The sequence below is a fragment of the Perissodus microlepis genome, chromosome 23 (assembly GCF_051167445.1).
Source record: "Perissodus microlepis isolate ML-2025 ecotype Zambia chromosome 23, ASM5116744v1, whole genome shotgun sequence".
Lineage (NCBI taxonomy): Eukaryota > Metazoa > Chordata > Actinopteri > Cichliformes > Cichlidae > Perissodus > Perissodus microlepis.
The window spans coordinates 35,957,792-35,973,717 of NC_140482.1; the positions used below are offsets into that span (position 1 = coordinate 35,957,792).

General features: G+C 41.0%; 1 protein-coding gene across 1 annotated transcript in view; it reads right to left on the reverse strand.

The window, feature by feature from the left end:
* The window catches only part of dab1a (DAB adaptor protein 1a), a 223,546-nt gene extending 209,503 nt beyond the window's left edge, over nt 1-14,043 (reverse strand). Inside the window, exon 1 of the mRNA XM_084920574.1 lies at nt 13,619-14,043. The gene's annotated coding sequence lies outside the window, so the exon portion shown is untranslated. The remainder of the gene's footprint in view (nt 1-13,618) is intronic.
* Nucleotides 14,044-15,926: the final 1,883 nt, after the last annotated feature.

Genomic DNA, 15,926 nt, shown 5'->3' on the forward strand with positions numbered 1-15,926 from the left:
CCACATTCAAATAAATCATCCATCTTCCCAATTTTGATCTGAATTGTTCGTCTAATTCAACTAGATGCATTAAGGCGCTATCATATCAGATATGATTGGTTTATTAGAAAATTGTGCTAACGAGCAGCTGAACAGGTGTACCTAATAAAGTGGCTGGTGAGTGTAGCTGGTTGTGTCTCCATTCTTACAGACAGGCTTTGTAATGTCCATGGATTGTCCTCACTGTCAGCTCTGCAAAGGACATAATTCTATATTTCACTTCATATGTCTGCCTCATTCACAAGGCTCTTCGATTTTCAGCCATGTCTTGTCACAGTGAAAGCTGCAGCTGCCACGGTACTGGGTCGTGAGACCCAGTGTTTGAGTTTTTTTATGCATCTTTTGTATTCATTTGTGTTCTAGTTTAGCTCATCTAGTTAATTTCTAGGTTGCAGTTTAGTCCTTTGTTTCTTAGTTGTTTCTGTCATCTCCCCCCGTATTGTCTACCTGTCGTGTTTCATGTCTGTGTGGTCCTTGTTGTCAAGTTCGTGTCATGTCTATGTCTCCATGTTTCTTGTTTTATTTTTGGAAGAGTCTGGTGTTCTTTGTTCATTGTATTTAGTTTCACTGCCCCTGTCCTGTCATTAGGTTAATGTGTGTCAGCTGTTCTTCTTCATGTGTTTCCACTTTCCCCGATCATCCCTGTGGGTATTTAGTCTCTGTTTTTCATTCAGTCTGTGTCGCGTCGTCTGTGTACCTTCCCTCTGGGTCAACTTAAGTGTTTTTCAGGATTCTGTGCAGTTCTTGTTAGCCATTTGGTTTATGTTGTTTTTCATGCATCTGCACAGCAATCTGTTCACAGTGATCATAGTTATTCCTGTCAGTCATGTTAGTGTTTTTCCAGTTTAGCTTTCTGGTTAGTTACAGTCTCTGTCCCTGTTATGTTTTGTCTACTCCCCTCTGTATCAGCCCAAATAAAGGCTCGCTTTCAGTTTAAGTTCACTCCCGTCTCCTCACCTGTGTTCGCACCTGGGCCCACCACACACACCTCCGCACGGTCTGTCTCCACACACCGTGGCAGAAGCAAACTGCTGGCACAGCCACTATGCCTGCAGGGAGTGGAAAGAGGGCAGTGCGCACGCACACAATGGTTCAACTAATCAGTTACTCAGCTAATTGTTTGAGATGTGATCTAGACTCCGTTAACATATTATACTGTGGTGTTTTTGCCTTTACCTCATCCACTACATCCAAATGCAAAATGATCTCACTGGGCATCATTACATGGATCTATAGTAAGTACACCAGAAGAGAAATATTGAAACACCATCAACCAGGCAAAGTGGGCAGCAATCCATAGGCCCCAGACCACCAAGGGCTCCAAAAGACCCAAATTTACTTGATGTTTATTAGCTTTGGGTAATTTAAATAACTGCACAAAAATTACCAGTCAATTACATCAATTCAAGTGGCCCATGCAGTGTTGGGTAATTTTATGCCTTTCTCTTTTTAAGGGCCCTGAGTGTACATAGCACACATACCTAATTAAAGTGTCATTTTATGAAATTAACACAATAGGGGACACCAATCAATTTTCACCCAGAGCCATCTCCTAACAAGTTAATCTGGTCCTGTAGGCATGTGGACTGCTGTGTGCACATGTGGGAGAACACACACGCCATAGTAAAGTACACAGATCTATACACCTTGGCACATATACCCTCCTCCTTTCATTCTCACCCTAACTGGGTCAATCCACCATCTATCTACTCTGCTGGGGGAGGGAGGAGGAGACAAGGGTTTGCTGAAATGGAGGAAGCAAACACCAGAAAAAGCTGCCTCACTGGGAATGATTCCACTGCTGGTAAATCTAGGACAGCTGAACAAAGGAAGTGAGGATGGAAGGAGGTAAGGAAGGAAACAAAACAATAATGGGTACCAGAGTGCCATCAGAATGTAAAAGTTAGAAAGTAAAAAGCATAAAAACACAAGGTGAGGCAATGATGGGAGGGTAGAGGGCAGGATGAGAGAAGAGAGAGAAGAAAGAGGCTGTGGAGAGGACAGTGGTTTCATTAGTGAGATTGATTAGATGAATGGAGAAGCTAACAGCCTCTCTGCTCTTTAGCTAAATGCCATCTCTGGGCCTATCAGCACCAGCTCCAACAACAACACATAAATTAGAGAGAGAGAGGAACAGACAGAAAGAGAGCACAATCATCATCATGAAGCACACACAGCAGATTATGTCTGCGGAGGTCTGAGATCACGAACAGCAAACAGCTGATCACCTCATTTCTTTGCAGGAATGCAAGCAACGGCATGGGCATGCTTTCTGTGCATCTCCATCTGTGTTTCCAAATGTGTTTGTGAAAAGGTGGTTGGAAAACTCAAGCCTGCCCCTGATTTTACTCACTTCACTAATCTGCATACTATGATCGCCCACACTTACACACACGGACACACACACACACGGACACACACACACACACACACACACACACACACACAATTACTAATGACATTCACCCATCCTGAGGGCTTCTTTCTAAAATGTTGCCTTTTACATGGAAACCTAACAAGTGTGAAATTAGAAAGGTTACCAAATAATTTGCACACACACAATAACAAAGCGTGTGGCAGGAACTGGAGCTCAGATGGGGAGGAATTCCTAATTGAAAAAGCTTCTTCCTTCCAGGAGTCTGCTGCTGAGGAAAGACAGCACAATAAGGTAATTAAAAAAAGTCTGAGTGATGCGGCAGGGTTTATCTCAGGATTGTCACATGCTGACTGATAGGAATTTACATAAACAAATCATATTTTCTGCCTTATTAACTGCATGTGAAAATGTTTTTGTGAAGTAGAAAACCAAATACTAAGAACTACAATTAGTGTGTAGAAAAGCCTTCTTTTTAATCCTCCCTTCTTGCTCCTTTGTCAGGAAACAGCTATCCCTCTGAAGTGTCTAAGCATGGTGCAAGGAAATTCTCTACAGAGATCAATACAGTACAGCTATCGTACAAGGCCATGCTCCTAATCTAATGCAACCTCGCATTAAGCATTATTCTTGTTGAATTTGTAACTAAAATAAAAGTTGCTGTTGACATTTTAGATTTCTTCCTATATGCAACACAAATGTACACAAGTGCAGATATATTTCCCACAAGTTTATCGGCTTTATCTTCTCCTGAAACTACCTCAGCTAAAAGGAATGCACCAATCAATGTAATTCAATAATTCTACCTGTGCTTTTCCTGCTTTAGTCAAACTGTCTGCTGTTTAAAGTTTTTACTCTTTCCAATAAATCCCCCGTGCTCTCTATTCCATCCTCATCTGTTTCACTTCAGAATAGTTACAGTGCACGAGCACTGTCTATTGTCTATTGTCTATTCACACTGCTTGTCATTTGAGTAGTCTCAGTCTGTCAACCAGGTGATGTTGCTTCATTCATCAATTTCTCAGACTTTATGAAGCAAACAAGCACAGGGACTTCAAGCAGAATCTTTACACGACAAGTTTTCTCTTATTTTGTGTAAAAAATCAAGTGTTTAAAGTACATGTGGTTTAATAATGATACCGACAACCTACTGCGGTGTACTGTTGTATAGACACATATTCCCAGCCAAGAATATTCACATTTTCACAGGTACCATGAAATATAGGTTAATTACAGGTACAAACCTATATTTAAAGAGTGATGAAACCACTGTGACACCTCACATTTGCTTCTGAATTGTGAATTTTAAAGCATGCACTTTACTGTCAACATATTAATGCATTCATTTTAGAACTTTATTCACCAAAACAACGAAGCACAAAGCAGAAAGTTCAACGAAGCACAAAGTACACATGGTTTGATATTTTTTCGATACAAAAAAATGTTCATGCCTTTTTAATTTGTCATTTATTAAAATTATAAATATATATATTTTAACTCAAAAGTACAGTTTTTAAATGTAATGTTGCTGAAACAACATAATAATAATAATAAAAAAAATCTCTATCTGATCAAGAAATCACTCATCTTTGGAAAAGAGAGTTTATTACAGAGAAATGGCTCTTTCCAAAATAAAAGCTATACTATACGCTTCTTCTGGGGTATACTCTCAGCAGCATATTAAACATATCAGGTCCCCATAAGGAGAATCATGTGCTAACGGCTGTCTAAATGACTTGGGTAAAGTTTGTAGCATGCGTGCTTGTCGTTTTTGTCTGCTTCCACTTGTCTTTGCACGAGGATGATGTCGGCGTAAATGTGCAGTCATATTCGTTGTGTTCCCACTAGTGCTGTCAGCATTAATCTCGTTGAAATGACATTAACGCCATAACGCGGCAAATCTCCGTTAACGAGTTACCGCAGATCACCCCGTGCGTGGGGCTGGACGGCGTCAGCACGTTAACGAGCTAACTGCGCTAACACACTACTTCCCACCAATGTAATTGAGCATCGCATGGCACATCTGACATACTGTTTTACTTTTGTCCATGACGCGCTTACCTTCAGAGTCATACGTCACATGAAAACCAAAATAGTTCCAAACGCCAGATCTGAATGAGGGTGGGGGAGGTTTAATTTCGGCTAGCGTTGAGGCAGTTGCCATGTTGCAACAAGCTTAACTTCTGTCTTGCTAGCTTGCGCTGCGCTCAGTGGATCTGCGCTCGACAGTGCAGCCTAGGCGGAGTAGTCGAACGCAGATCCACTGAGCTCTCAACACAGACAGCATCGTCAGAAAGTTGATAAAATAAATTTAAAATTTTGTATTGTTCGATACATATGCATACCGAACCGAAAGCACTGTATCAAACGGTTCAATACCGATACGAGTATTGTTGCACCCCTACTATCTATATCTATCTATCTATCCATCTAAATATATTTGCTGAACAACATGGAAATCTCTGGATACAGCTTCAAGTAGCAGCTTTCAGTACATCTGCATTGGCTTCAATTATAATTCATCAGAGGTTTTAACTTTTAATGACTTTTATTAAAAGCTTTTGATCCCAGATTGTCTTTGGCTTACGAGAAAGTGTTTGTGAGAGAATAAATAATTCGATTTTCTTTATTTTTTAAGGATATGGTTAATTGCAGAGCTACATCAGCTGGGTGTGAGACAGGGGATATACAGTAACATCTGCTCGGAGGCACTGACAGTCACCAGTAGGCTGACTCTCCCCAGCTATCTTCACCTTTCCACTTCCCCTCTCATCATTTTCACTCAGGAAGGAGCACAGTTTGCTCTATTAAATCTGTAATGAGATGCAAATACGATGCAAATCCCTCCCAGAGGAGTGGACTGCTGCAGGGAGGCTATCTGATGTCAGCGTTCAAGAGAGAACCACCGCCTCAGGAAGAAACACAGAAGAGAAAGAGTGTGGATGTGTGTCTTAAGAGTGTGCACATGTCTGCAAATGTATCGGAGATGGGGAAAAGGCAAAGCGGTTGAAAAGCGGCTAGGGCATTGATTGCAGCTGTAGAAAAATGTTTTTGATTTATCTTGGACACAGGAGCAGAGTGGGACCTTCAGTATCACTGCATGGCAGAAAAATTCAGTCGCAGAAAAATAATACCCTCAATCTGTCCTCTGTACAGCTCCAGATAGGAGGCTGGAAGAGAGAAAGAGAGAGGGAGGGAGAGAGAAGCGAAGCTAGAAAGAAAAAAAAAACAGAAATATAAGGGAAAAGATGGAGATTGGGAGGGGGAGTCAAGGATGCAGCCATGCCTGTTGACAAGAGAAAAATACACCTTTCAGAGAGAAATAAAGCTTCACCTCCCTCACTGCTGCATTCCCTCTGACATAGCAACTCATCTGGCCTCGCCACGCTCACACCGCAGAAAGAGAGGAAGGGACAGCGAGGGAGGGAAGGAGGAGGAGGAGAGACAGGAACCAACACAAAAAAGAGAAAAGGAACGTACATCAATCTGCTTTTCTCACATCAGCGGTGAAACTATGTTTGCCTCTAACACACACTCACATCATTCTTCCAATACGTGCACTGTTGTATTGAATTTTGACCTACTACATCTATGCTTTTCAGAGATATGAACCTTGAGGCAGACTCTTGGCATCAGTCCTGTGCATGTGCTCTGCCTCATCCACCTCACTGTCCAACTGTCCACCATCTTTTTCCTTCCGTACCAGTTAAAGCTAAGCTGTGGCTCAGAGATAAATATATAAAGTTGAAGCTGGACACGAACATACACTTTCCATCTCTCTCCTCACCCTCGCACACTTACTAGAAAAAGAAAAACCCAAAGGGACCAAAGATGGTGATGAACCTGTGCTATTTTTAGCTGTAAACATAAAAATAGCGTGTTTAAACCCCCAACTCCAGCAGGATTGCAACACGGTAGGTTTTACTGACCCAGTATGGCACATTTATGTTTTACAGATGGCAATCATTTAATAGCACCTAAAGTCTGTAAACAGATATCTGCTTATGAATATGCAGAATCTCGAATGTATTTTCAGCAACATAACATAATGACTCAGAATAAGTATGTAAAATAAGGTTATTGGATGGAAAATTTAAAGCTCTGTCAATCACACAGCCACAAAGTTAAGTAATGTTTCTAGTAACTACATATATACTGTTTTGCATATAGTCATGTGGAGAGAGCAATGACCAGCGAAGTGAGTTTCATTATTTAAGAGGGACATATGTGCATGTCTATAGTTACATTTCTCACAAATATTTTGTTTTTATGGAATATGTAGTTAATTGTGACTCTATTACACCTACAGGGCTGTTCATTCCAGTATTGGCAAAAATATCAGCCATGAGAATGGTAAGACACTGCAGTGTTATTTTCAGCATTAGGGCAGAAATAAGAGGGCGTAAAGGAAAGGATTTTGGAGACATTCTGATCATTATACTCCCAACATACCTATTTGGTCTTTTCACCTTCACTGTCAAACCCAGTGGTTATAGTTGTGTATTCAAAGCACACAATCTGCTGCACTACATTGCATTGAATTGCAAAGGACAACTCACACAGCCCGAACGGTGCTGTCAGACATGGCATCGCAGACAGCACGAAATGCAAAGTACAGAACAAGTCTGACTACACATAACTGTGCAAACACATACGCACACATTCATACATGCAAAAACACACTGCTGATGTCTGTTCTCGTGTGGATCTGAAATGTAGCTAAAGCTCTGCAACTCTAGCATATACTGGATTTAATGCGACAATGCTCAGTAAACAGGGTGAAAACACAGTAAGATAATGCAGTAACACTGTGAAAACCACCCGAGCGTCACACTTTGAATGACACACCTAATGCTGCCCTGCACCTTCCTCTCTTATATTTCTACTCTTCCTTATAAGCAGTAATGAAAACCCATTAAACTGCTTTGGACTGCAGTCTCTTCCTTTTTCCAGGCTGATAAAGAAGATGCACAACTGTGAGTTGGTTCCTGGGGCCATGGTCGAGTGAGCTGCACTCAGACACCTGCTGCTCATTAACGACAACAGGCAAAGGTGACCACTTCAATCGGGATATTAAGACTGGGAATGAAATGGGCAGAGAAGGTACATCGGGGGGAGGACAAAAAAAAAAAATGGAGGAGACGATTGAGTGTTTTTCTTTGGCTTTGTGCCCAGATGCGGTGTTGTGTCCCTCACCCAAGCTCAGCTGCAAATTTCCTAGCATTCAGGTGTGTGTGCGCACTTGCCCTGTCCACCTGACATCTCTTAACAATAATAATGTATTCCCTCCTATTAATATGTTATGGATCAGCGAGTGTATTATCGATCGGCCAGCTCAGCTATATAGTTACCCTGGTCCACTGCGCCCTCCACTTTCTCTCTTCACCACTGAGGTATCTCCTGTGTTAACCCTCCTGATAGAATACCCTTTGTCTTACAACCTTTCCTCACTACTTTTCTTCCATTTACTTTTTTTTTTTTTTTTATATAAAAACAGGAACTCAGAAGTGCACACTCATCGTACTTATCATCTTGCATAAGCACTGATCAATAAACAGGTAAAAACAACATACTCTTGACCTTTGCGCTTGTGGGCATTGCACTAAAAAAAATCTACCAACTGATGATTCAAGGAATATAATAATGATGAAATTTACTGGTTCCAGCTCAAACCAGAGGAGTTTGATGCCTTAAAAAAAATCTATATTTGGATTGAGTACCATTTGTTTACCAATCATTGTTCACTGCTTGGACTGACAACATACAGGCATCATCTTGGGTTCAGATTCCGATTTCATAGACTTAACTGAAAAAATTAATCTACAGGGTGGGCCATTTATATGGATACACCGTAATAACGTGGGAATGGTTGGTGATATTAAAGTCCTGTTTGTGGTACATTGGTATATGTGAGGGGGCAAACTCCTCAAGATGGGTGGTGACCATGGTGGCCAATTAGAAGTCGGCCATCTTGGATACAACTTTTGTTTTTTTCAATAGGAAGAGGGCCATGTGACACATCAAACTTATTGGTAATGTCACAAGAAAAACAATGGTGTGCTTGGTTTCAACGTAACTTTATTCTTTCATGAGTTATTTACAAGTTTCTGACCGCTTATAAAATGTGTTCAATGTGCTGCCCATTGTGTTGGATTGTCAATGCAACCCTCTTCTCCCACTCTTCACACACTGATAGCAACACCGCAGGAGAAATACCAGCACAGGCATCCAGTATCCGTAGTTTCAGGTGCTGCACATCTTGTATCTTCACTGTTAATTAACAGTGAAAATAATGACTAAAAATATCCCTATATTAATTATTATGTAAAGAGAAAAATTCTCCTATAATAAAGAGAAGTATACTGTGCCAATACTGTAAACATCTCCTCTCCAGAAAGAAGACAGTATATGTGTTCACTGACGCAACTAACACAACATACTCCAGCACCATAATTGATGTTTACGTTTCTACTGCAATGCATTTCACTTACAACACTCCTTTGGATCAGTCTGAAAGTTAAAAAAACAACAACAAAAAAAACAATTAGCGTGCATATTTATTGCTGCACCAACATTATTTCTAAACGTCTGTCTCGGAGGGAAGCCAACCTTTTCTGTTTTCTATTAACAGGTTTTGTTCTGCTCCAATAGTACTTTTATAAAAGTCAATGCTGGTTCAAGGAGTCCAGAGCAGAAAGTTCTCAAACTTATAAACAGTTCTCACAAGTAGAAATGTACAAAGCACTCGAGGTTAAACAATTATTGCATTACATTTAGAGAATGGACCAGCCGCAGACTGGAACTGGACAATTTGCAGTATTCTTTTTTTGTACCAATACCAGCACCTCTCAAAATATGGAAAATGAGACCACACTTCATCTATATACAGTGGTCCTTCACTATAACGCGGTTCACCTTTCGCAGCCTCGCTGTTTTGCAGATTTTCTTTGTGCAATTATGCACACACAAAAAAAATACTTTTAACAGCACATTGTGTTCTGCGTCTTGATTGGCTGTAGACCACTGTCAATCAATCTCCTCCATGCCGTGTTTCCTGTACAGTACAGAATGTGTTCTGCTTGTCAAATTTACATAAATCTTCAATTGCCAAAAGTCTGCTTCTGAAGTGCTGTACTGCATGTTTATATGTTTTGTCCCCAACGAACACAACAATTTCGACGAAACGTTTTGCACCATCAAAGGCACCTGCGATAGCACCAAAAGGGCAGATGAAGATGCTAACCATCGCACAAAAAGTTGGACTTCTGGACATGCTAAAGGAAGGCAGAAGTTACCGTATTTTTGGGATTATAAGGCGCATTAAGTGAAACAAAACAGTCAGATAAGTCATACTTTACTCAACTCATTCTTCTTGCTTCCTCTACTTCCATATCATTGATTCATTAATATTGAATACTCTCTCAGCTGCTCTATTCCCATGTTCTGGACCTGAAAACAGGGTTTGATCTTTGTTTCATTCTATAATACTGGACTTATTTTTCTACAAAGGTTTGAACTTTGAGGGTGTTTAAACAAGAGAGAAAAGTGTGAAAATGTTCATGCCTGTCTGAGAAAAGTGTATAAATCGTGTAGTGAGGGGTTTTACAGCCTTAAAACATCTATAATAATTGTAAAAAATAAAGCTGGCTACTTCACGGATTTCACCTATCGGGGGTTATTTTTAGAACGTAACTCCCGCTATAAACGAGGGACCACTGTATAGCATTATTTTAAGGCTTTTTTAAATGCAACTTCAATATCTGTAAACTCTTTGCCACCTACCTTGGGACATTACAGTTTTCAAAATACATCCAAAAGAAATCTAAACTCATAACCATAAGCTACTAAACTGCATCACTCCCATACACACACCAACACACTTCACGCACACCAGGACCCATGACATTCATAAGAGGAAATGAAAAAGAGCTTTGTCCTGTCCTGGGCACTGCCATGCAAGACAGTGATTGTGTTGAGTCAATGTGATTACCTGGGAGTCACTCTCTGGAGGAAAACGCTGCTGAGTTATCACAGTCTTATTATTCCCAAACTAATATCATAGCCTGCCAATCACTTGCTTGCCTTTCTTAACCACATGCTGACAGGTGTGGTGTTGCACACATACTGTATGAGAGGCATAAACACACATAGACAGGAGTACTTTTAAACCGAAATGCATCCATATAGATCTGCACATGGTGAGAAGTAATAGAATGCGCAGAGAATGAATGAATGCACCCAGACACACGTACAATCACTCAACCACACAGGCTGCAAGCCAGCAGACATTCACACGCAAACTTCCTCAAAGGGCCCCAGGGTAAGGAGAATCGTCCTCTTCATCTGAAGTAGGGAGGAAGCCCATTGGCCAAATTAGATTGTGCCATTTCCTGACGGAGTTAAGCATCAATCTGCAGCACTGTGCAGTGATTCGCAGTGACCTTGGCCTATCACAGCACAGTGTCTGGGAATGCTCAGAGAGGCTCTTAATCAGACCTGGAGGACATGGGGCCTATGATGACATTACTCAGCCTTTATCTCTCTACACACGTCCCACTGTTTCTCTGTATGTCTGTCTCCCAATCTGCCTATTCCATTCGTTGCCTCTCAGCTCCAGGATGAGGAGGTGGCTCTACAGCTCAAATGGACGCTTACTTAACCTGACCTCTGGATGTAATCCTTGTCCATTGATCCAATTCTACGCTGAGCGTTTGCCCTCACAATGCTGACCAAACACAGAAAACGTTTGCCCTTTTGTATCAAATCTGACCTATTTCACTCATTCCACTCAACAGGTACATCAACAGGTCAGTTTCTGCATCCCGTCCAGCATCCATCCTCAGACAACACATGCATAAAGGACCATCCCTTAAGCAATACACACTCATCCTCAATCCAGGTCTACTGCAGGCCTTATGTGAATGATGAGACTGTGCTGAGATGGAGATGAATGAGCCTTCATTACAGCCATGATAGCACAAAGCAGCACCAGAGAGAGGGATGGAAGAAGAGAAGCTTTCTTTTTTTCATCTCACCCTTCCCTCATTTACCACGACCAAGGTTCTTAACACATAAAGGACACAAAAGGACACAGTACATTTGATAAATATGTGCATTCATAGAGCCGTCACCTATATATACATAAATACCATAAAAAAATGTGCATTTATATTGCTTATTTATGCGCCTTCACATGTATTTACAGTTCTTTAAAGCAAACTTCATCCATAGAGTCTATATAGCAAACACCTACGTGGTAAATGGAATTCTCTGTCAGGACCTATCAAGGAAAAGCTTTGCCTTCACATGGATAACACACTTCTGCAAACATGCACACATTTATGTACGCATAACTTTCTCATTCCCACAGCCATGCTGCATGCCAATTGAATACAGTAAAAGCATACCGTTTTAGGTACATTTGGCCCATTTGATGATTGAAAGAGATTTGTAAAATCCAAGATATAAAAAGCCTGTCTCTTTGTTGGCAGACAGTGTAAGGAGAATGTAATTACATTTTTCCTCTCTTGGTTTAACAAATTATGTTCTGCTGTATGAAGGGTACAAAGTTATGAGAGCTGCACAGCACCTGTACGCACATTCAGACACACTTGTACACAGAAAATGTAGCACAACAAACAATGTGATATTACAGCTGCCAGTACAACACAATAGACCTCTGTTTTTTTTTTTCCACACAAAGTAATATTACCACTCATATCCACTCTACATCAGCGCCAATTTTCACTGTGCCAATTTTGAGCTATAGAAGTAGAGGAGCAAGCCAGAATTTTAATAACCTCAAGACTAGCAAAAGCCCATGAGAGTGTACGTATATGTGTAAGTAGATAAGTGTGTGCCGGCTGCTGAGTCACGGATCTGTCTGAGCCAGTTCTCAATAGGTCAAAGTCAAGATGTTACCTAAGAAAGACATGATGGGTTGTCAAAAAGGAAAAAGGAAACGAAATAACAGATACTGAATGAGACCATCCTCAAGGCATGCAGACCAAGCCTTTCATTCTCCCTCATGCACCCACAGTACATGTCCTCTTAGGCCTCAAGTTCAGGCTCTGGCTGTTGAACAAACAAATGCACACACAAAAGAGACACAAAAGAAATTACTGATACACTCGAATGGCTCTAAGCCAACCGAGTGACTTGCATATTCTGTCTTGGATATCCCCACCTAGCTGAGTGTACAATGTAGAAATTTAGTGCTAAAAACGTCCAAAATGAGTGATTTAACTTTTTAAAAATGAGCTTGGAGAAGAGGTTTTCTCAACATAGGCTCTGCAGCACTGATCCTGTACTGCTCAGGTGCCGCTGAGCAAACATGACAAAATAAATAAAAGGAAGGTGTAGCCAGAAAGAGAAAAAGCAGCACCACTTGGCTATCCATCATGCAGCATTGCACCTTATGACTGAGGTACAGTCACTCCGCGCAACTAATCTGATATTGGCTCAAAATATTTTCAGCTAAATAGCTTTGTATCTTCTTATCTGGCAACAAGTCCTGTAGTGAGACAATACTCTAATAAATTTAATCTTTTCATAATGAACACTCCTACCTATCAGTACCCCAAAAAATAACTAATACTATGATATTACTGTACAGAAGTACTAAATTACATTAATTAAAAGACGCACGGATGCTCCCAAATATCTGTGAGAGCATACTTCTCTAGCCTGCAACCTTGAGGCAGCGCCCAGCCCAAAGTGATGGATATTCTGATACAGACGTTTTTCTTGCCAGCCAAGTCCAAGCCAGCGAGAAAAAACACACACACACAAACACGTCTGTCATCCTCGCTGAGCAATGGCTGGCACAACATACATCTCCCTCTCTCTCCTGTTCCATCCATCTCCAGTATTCTCCATTTATATTTCCTCTGCTCTCCTCATATCAGCATCTCTATATCTGACTTCTGTAAGGATGTATTCATCTACAACATGTCACAGAAGAATATCTCCCTCTTAATGCTTATCTACTACTCTTACAACTCCTCTCCTGAGCTTTGGACTTCTTACTTAACTTGAACACTTGCACTGAATTTCAGTATGAAAATAACATGCTGCTGCAAAGAAATAAAGTCTATTTAACTCATATAAGGTATCCTCTCTACTTAGTCACTCACAGCCTCCGAATACAAATTCAAACACAGAGCAGACTCTCTCTTACTCATCCCTTTAAGTGTTGACACACACCTGATGGATCCTCCGCTTAGTCCCGTTCCTCCTCCTCTGCTTTGCCACCACACCACGAAGGTCACTCCCGGCCCACTGTCGCTCTTCCTTCTCCTGTTTTCCTCTCCTCTTACTATCTGTCCTTCTCCTCCTCTCTCTGCTTTGGTCAGAAAGAGAGAGAAGAAAATCCTTCCAGAGACAGGAAATCCTCAGCTAGAGACAGAGACACTTAAAGATTGTAAAGCCTAGCTGCCGCTGAAATACACAGGAGCTGCTGACTGACTGAGCTGTTAAAGTGCTGGAGGGAGGCTAGCGTGGCTACGATACGGTCTGCACCACAGCAGTGTACAGACACATGAGCAGCCAGAAAGCTCAGAGAGTCGCTAGCTCAAAGCTCACCGCAGCAGAGCTCCGAGTCAGCAACCTAGCCCCCCACCCTCCCCTCCTGCCTGGCTCACTCTCGCTCTGCCGCTGCCCCCCTCCTTTCCTCTTGCACAGTTACCACATTCCACCTAATAGCAGAATCCTCTCTTCCTCACTTTCTTCTTCATTTAACTAAAGTATACATCACTCTCATCCCCAGCTCAGGCATTTCCCTTCAATCAGACAAGAAAATCCTGCAGCTGAGATGTAGGTAAAATCTTATCTTCTCACTAATATATCTTCAAGGCAAGATTGTTTTAGTGAACACAGGATGAAAAGGACACCTTAAAAGCACCAAGAAGAAAGTCAAAAACCTGTTTCTCTCTTTTCTTCTTTCGGCTCCTCCCTTTAGGAGTTATCACAGTTGATCATCTGCCTTCATCGTACCCTATCCCCAGCATCCTCTTCTGTCACACCAATCCTCTCCGTGTCCACCTTTACTAGATCCATGAATTTTCTCCATGAATTGTCTACCTCTTTTCCGCCTGTCTGGCTAACTTTGTCTCTGAACTACTCAACCTGAGTTGTCCCTCTGATGTATTAATTTCTGCTCCTCATCCCCAATAAAAATCGTATCACCTTGACCATTTTGTAAACCCTCCCTTTCACTGTTGCTACGGTCCTTCAGTCAAATGTGTTTAACTATACATTTTGTTTCTTTTTAAAACAGCAACACGCACCTACCAAGCAATCATCTCATGTGAACATGTCTATAAGACCATTTTCACTCTTTTGCTAAAGGTAAAATAAAGATTAAGTTCAAGTTTAGGAGTTTTAGTCACCTCTTCAAGTGATTTTACGCTCTTACTCTGTTCTCTTTTTCTCTACTATAATGATTACTTGTAAGTGAGTGAAATTTTAGTTGGAATAAAAACCTGCAGACTGTGGGCTGTCTATTGATTGTGAAGTTCTCTGTCTGCTTTTAAAGAAATAAAAAGACATTTCATTTAAACTTGGCCAGTAACCCCTTCAAGTTAGTTTCCTTCCAACTGCTATTTTGTAAACATGTTCTGAAAATCTCTTCTTACAACTTGCACTTGTGCATTTGTAATGTGCACTGGATCTTCTTCAGTGTGTCGAAACAGCAACCAATCAAATTCACTTTGGGGAAAAGTAGAAAGTTGAGTGGAGCCAAATTTGGCAAGAAGGTCAGTTGGTGAGTGAAGATTCAATTGGTGCGGCCAATGGAAGCATGTAATGCCACTCTTTGAGTTAAAAATGCTCCGTCAGATGTCTCATAACAATACAGTAAACCCTTTGGGCATGAATTCACAGTACATAACCCAGTGCATGTCAAAAATTGATGAGCATGCTCATCAATTGATGAGCATGCTTCTGAATGATGTTTCACTAAAATCTTCTGTTTGATCTGACACCAATATCAGCAACAGTCTTAACAGCATTACAGTTGTGTCAAGAAGATGCTGCTAAAAAAGTACTGCCCAAGCAGACTACCTGGAAGAAGAGATCAGCCAGATCTAAATGAGACAAGATTTTTCATTTTTATGGGCATACTTGTAGAACTGTATGATCACAGCTATTTGTCCATACCCCTAGCTGATTTCTACCAAATATTTTTTTATACAAAGACAGAGATACAGAAAAAAAACAAAAAAAAAAAAAACAGTTCTGTTCAGCTCAGACTTTTTTTTTTGCTTACCTTTTAATACAAATAAGCAACATACAGATCACAGCAATAAAAGAGGGACACAGTGGCCCCAGATTAATCTAAATCCACACACCACCACCTTCACCCCCACTATTTATCATTTAAAGTATTCATCCTCTCCAAACCTAATGCCCTGACAAAGACAAGCTTATTCAGCCCTCCTTAACACACAGATTAGCCACAGACAGACTACACACACTGAGACCCACATAGTGGAGTGGAAAGAGATGAACACAT